Source organism: Rosa chinensis, chromosome 7, assembly GCF_002994745.2.
Source record: "Rosa chinensis cultivar Old Blush chromosome 7, RchiOBHm-V2, whole genome shotgun sequence".
In the NCBI taxonomy this organism is placed as follows: Eukaryota; Viridiplantae; Streptophyta; class Magnoliopsida; order Rosales; family Rosaceae; genus Rosa; species Rosa chinensis.
In genome coordinates, this window is record NC_037094.1 from 47,424,066 (window position 1) to 47,429,970 (window position 5,905).

A 5,905-nucleotide genomic window follows, 5' to 3' on the forward strand; every position below is an offset into this window, starting at 1 on the left:
TGCAAGGCATCACTAACTAGGTTGACCGTGGTTGAATTTTACCCTTTACTAGCTTTTTGTTTATTTTTGCATTATTAGCTACACGTTTTTGAAAGAAAAAAGTTTTTGTTACTATGAAATTGTTAATATCATATAAAATTAGCCCTATAACAAAAAATAAATCTATTAATTCTTCTTAAATCACAATATTAACTATATTTAGCGAGACATGCTCACTTAAGGGAAAGTGTTTAAGAGACTGTGAGGAACAAGTGAATCCAACGGTTGAAAACAAATGCACAGTTTTGGCTTGTTACAATTTCAACTTTTAAATTCAATACATGTAGTTGTGATGCATTAGTTCCTTACAGTCCCTTAAAGTTGTCGACCGTTACTTGAGCAAGACTGTATATTCACTACTTTGCTATTGTTCGGTACAAATCATAAACAGAATATACAGTCTTGTTGCTCAAGTATATAAGGGACAACTTTAAGGGACAAGCTGATAAATGACAGCATCACACTGTAATTCTATCGATACTATATTTCTCACAAGGGACATCCTAAGTGCCACAGTCAAGTTTTAGCTAGTACATGGATTTAAGATAATGAGTTATCAAACCCAAAATGATTGGAACTTTAATCTCTTGCTATGGTAATAATTAACTTAAGGAAAAGTGCCACAGTGCAAGATTAATTTTTTTTTTAGGAGCAAAAAGGAAATTACAAAACGAAACCTCTAATACAATTAGACCTAAAATAATCAAAATTAAACGATGCGAGAACTAAAAGCGGGAGCTTCTTCTTCCATGTCGTCAGGTTTGATGTGGAATGGCTATAATTAGCAATTGCATCTGTGACAAAGTTGTCTTCACGGGGGATGTGAATGAAAGAGACTTCTTCAAATTGGTTGGCTAGGAATCTGATGTCCTTCCTGAGACGCCAAGGAGTGGTGCATTTGTTGTTCATAGCATCCACGATCAACTTTGAGTCCCCTTCAACAATGATTTTCTTGGAATTGAGGACAGAAGAGAGACCAATCGATCTGGAGCCAGCAAAAATGGGATTTGTGTTGTGATCTCTAAATACAAAACCAGCGGTAACCTTTTTGTTGTCCAGAACTGAGCCAACGAAATTTATTTTGACAATCCCTGGAGGCGGGGGGCTCCATCTGATCGTTCCATACTGAACTGGGGCTTTGTGACTATTTGCAGGATTGTGGGATATGTAGTCAATTTCCAAAGTGGCAGCAGCATGAACAACCATTTTTGGGGAAGTTGTTGTGACAAGATGAAGATCCTAGAAGGAGCCTAGAGGGAGGGGTGAATAGGCTCACAACCAATTTTTCCATTCAAGCATGTGGAAGTTGATAGGCACTTTATTAAGGAGAAGCTAGACCCGAAGTTGATTGACTTTCCATTTGTTCCAACTAAAGAGCAATTAGCAGATGTGTTGACTAAAGGAGTTTCCACCAAGGTGTTCCATGACTTACTTGACAAGTTGGGCATCCGTGACTTGTATGCTCCAACTTGAGGGGGAGTGTTAGCGTGAGTCAATGTATCCTATTTAGAATATTCTTATTCTATTAGGAAAGTACTTATTGTATGCAATTAGGAATGTAATTATCCCTATAATTGTAATTAGCACTTACCTAGTTAGTATATGTAACCTTAGTATATAAATACCTCCTTGTGAGAAGAATAAAATTATCTCATCATTTTCTCAAATACATTCTTATTCTCAAGTGCTCCAGAAGCGCGGAGATGATTGCATCAACCATTCTTGGCGTTGGCAATTGGTTATAATTGAAAGGGAAAAAGAACAGAGATGAATATGAAATTGTTGGATGTGTGCTCTCACCTCTCATCCAAGTATATAGGGTCGAAATTAGATTAGGGACTAAGGAACATGCCTCAATTATTAGTTCAGCAGAGCATTTTGAATATTCCTCTTTAATTGTAGAAGCATATATGAAGAAACTAGAACCACAGGATATGAAAAGCAGCATTCTTTACCGAAGGAAAGAAAGAAAGCTTATGATGGGTCCATATATATTGTTCTTCTCTGCACTCTTTACAGCTGCTCCATTACCAACAGTGAACCTTGGAATCCAACCAAGTGGCAGCTTCTCTTAATCTCTCATCTCTTATCATGGAATCAAATTCTTTACATATTATCTCTGCTATTAAGATTCCAAAGTTCTGTATGGATTGAACTGTAGCTCATTTAATCTGGAAGATCCTTTCATTTAGCTCTTCTTTTCCAGGAATTAGCTGCTGTTGGCTGCAGACAAGCCGATAGGGTAGCGGATTTCATTGCTGCTTTGGCTTACAGGGGAATGTGTCCGATAGATTGGGTATCCGATCCACCTTCCTCCTTTTCTGAGCTGATGCTTCCCATACTTTTTCCCCAGGAGCTTGTTCCTGTTGGTTTTGATGGGGTTAGTTACTTTTGCATTCTTGTTCTGTTGGTTTTTATTAATTTGTTTCTAGCCAAAAAAAAAAACACCCATTTGCAACTGTTGGAAATATCTTCACATTCCTACTCAACATGGTTATCTGACTTGTATTTGATGGGTGATCTTTATCCTAAAACCGGTGTATCCTCTATGGAAAAACAACCATCACACATTTGTCATCTAAGCGCCATAAGTAGATTGCATTTTAGACGAATTCACCATTCTAATAGCTTACAAACTTTAAACCTTACAAATCAACCAGGCATCCATTTGTTATTTAAAATACACTACCATATACCCTACTTTAGCATCAGGTTCTGATGATGCTTTTCTTTTGTTGTGTTTATATCAGGAATCTTGTTTCTCAAAGCTTACTCACTCACAAGGCAATCAGATTCATCAATCAACTTGCTATTGTCCTAGCCTTTTACATTACAGCAAGATATGAAATCGAACTTCAGAACTACCGTAGCAAGATTTCGAAGAAAATTTCCTAAAAACAACTCGTTCGTAGAGTCGAGAAGAGTACATTTACGAAAGCTTACAAGCATGGGTTTACAACTTTCTGCATCGATATGCATGTACTGTAACATTTGATATATTGCACCAAGGAAATTGTTCATTTACTTTTTGAGGTTCATTACCTTAGGCCTTGTTTGGTTCATGGAAGGGAAATCAATTCCCTTGTCTTTCCCATGGAGAAGGGAAATTAAAATTTCTGTTAGGTTTCCTTTCCTCTGTTTAGTAAAGAAGGGAAAATATTCAGGAAATTAAGACCATTTGATTTCTCTTCCGGTGTTTGGTTGGTGCAGGAAAGGAAAGTAAAAATATATCAATGTTTTAATGATACTTGTTTAAGTATGAGAGAATTCGAGGGAGATTGAATAGAGAATTGTAAATCATATTATTGAGAATAGGAGCCCTATATATAGGGATTACAAAGTACATGTTCTAATGTTACAAGGAAAACTAATCTGAGTAGGCACTACTACAAAAAGGTCATCAGACGACGGTGAATTTATGTTGTCTAATGACCAAGCTCACCGTGGTCTAAGTGAGTGTTGTGTGATTGAAAAATCAGACAACAGTGATTTCACCGTTGTGTGATAATAGTTTGCTCAATAGAATTTCTATTTCCCTTGTGTGAATTCTGCGCAGGCATGTGCCTGGCAGGGTATGCGCGGGGATGCCTCGGCACATGCAGACAACAGAAGAAGAAATTTGCCGTTGTCTGAGATTCATAACACACAACAGATATAACTCATTCTTTGTTGTCTGATGTAAGTAACACACAACTGAAGTGAATGATCTCTCTTGTCTGTTGATCACTCAGACAACAGAAATGATTTTATTTCTGTTGTGTGTTATGAATCTCACACAACAGAATTTTATTTTCTTTTGTTGTTGGTTGTTAGTTCACACAACAACTCTATTTGGTTAGCTATGGTATGAATATTGTAATCAAATTGGGTAACAAACTAGTGACTGTTGTAGGAGAAGCCTCAATTTTGAACTCTTTTACAGTCATACAACACATTGTTTTGTATTGTGTTGTATGATTGAATATTGGATTGTAATTACCACAAAATCAATACTCTAATCCATATCATTCCATTACCATTTTTCAAACATCTATACATTCAAGCCTAGATAATGTGCCAAACACGAAATCATTCCTAGCTACGTACACTTGAATCAAAAGCTGATATAAAATCATTCCTATATATCATTCCAACTGTTGTTCCACTGACAACTACTTTGCCAACTGATTTGCAACTGCTTTGATGAGCTCCTCAATATCATCATCTTCATTTTTTGCATCATGATTTTCTGCTATAAGATGCCAAAATAACATGGTATAAGCCATTTTCATACATCAAACACACTTCAAATGTAAGAAAGTACAAGAGTTGTTATATGAAGTATAAGAAAGTACAAGAGTTGTTAAAATGTAAATGTCAATTTCAATGATGAAATCCTGCAACAAGGGATTTGAAATAAGTGACCGATGAGAAACACTCACTCCAGCATAGGCAAATCTTTTAGACATGGTTGGTTGATATCAAACACTGGAAAGCACTTACTACTTCTGGATAAAGGGCTGCAAAGTCAATTGCCACAGCAGCGTTGGTCCGACCAATATCATTGGCTTTTTAATGTAGGACTTCCAAAGATGTCGTGAACATATCATTATTTAAGTCCTATTGATCATAGCAACCTACCCAAAGTTGTCTTCACTAAAATGAATACGATACCAACGACAGGAGGTATTCAAGTAAAGCAAAATTGTACCTGAAAACTAGGGTACACTACTACAATAAGTTAATCAGACGACAGACATTTTGTGTTGTGTGATGACCAGCCTCACTGTGGTCTAAAAGAGTGTTGTGTGATTGAAAAATCACACAACGGTGATTTCACCGTTGTGTGACAATACTTTGCTCAACAGAATACCTGTTTCTGTTGTGTGAATTTTGCGCAAGCATGTGTCTGCCATGGCATGCGCGGGGATGTGTTGACACATTCAGACAACAGAAGAAGGAATTCGCTGTTGTCTGAGATTCATAACACACAACAGATATTACTCCTTCTTTGTTGTCTGAGATTCATAACACACAACAGCTATATTGTTTATTTGTTGTCTCAGATAAGTATCAGACAACTACAATGAAATTATACCTCTTGTCTGTTGATTGATTCAGACAACAGGGATAATTTTATTTCTATTGTGTGTTATAAACCTCACACAACATAATTTTGTTATTTTCTGTTGTTGGTTGTTAGTTCACACAACAACTATATTGTCTTAACTGTGGTGTGAATGTTGTAATCTAATTGGCTAATATCTAGTAACTGTTGTATGAGAAGCCTTAATTTTGAATCCTTTTACAGTCAGACAACATATTAGTCTGCATTGTGTTGTATGAGATCAATGCTAGGTGAATTGTACAAATCTATTAGAGATTATTACCAATGAACAATAATTTTATATTAATGCTAAAAGTAGCTTTGATACATCAAACAAACTCTAATTGATTCACCATATACAACTTTATAAGCATTTAAACATTATTGAACTATGCCTTCCAATTTCATAAGCTATACAAGATTGTGTTCGATCCTCACCCACAAGTAATGTTGCAATACGAGCAATCCAATTTCCATCTTGTGCTTGAGGATTTTGATGGGCAAGTTCATTATCTTGTGCAGCATTAGCTCTAGATTCATCTTCTACATGGAATCTTAGGCCTGAATCCATAGCCAACTTAGATGCCAAGGACAGTTGCAGCAGCTGCCTTTGCTGCTGGGTCAGCATCAATGTACGCAACCTTTCCATTCCCTCCATGCATGTTAGTAGGAAGCTGAAAAGTAGCAAATAAGTTCAGTCAGCAAGGCTTGATGCCTTGATGTATATCATGTGATATTTGAATCAAACTGCATGTTCAAGTATGGAAATCTTAGGTAGCT

The 5,905-nt window shown here is 36.4% G+C and overlaps 1 long non-coding RNA gene across 1 annotated transcript; it reads left to right on the forward strand.

Annotated features, from left to right (window-relative positions):
• The first annotated feature begins 567 nt into the window (after positions 1 to 567).
• LOC121050784 lies at positions 568 to 3,059 on the forward strand. The gene is made up of 2 exons (XR_005803857.1): positions 568 to 2,419; positions 2,790 to 3,059. It is a non-coding gene; the product is annotated as an uncharacterized LOC121050784 (long non-coding RNA).
• The last annotated feature ends 2,846 nt before the right edge of the window (positions 3,060 to 5,905 follow it).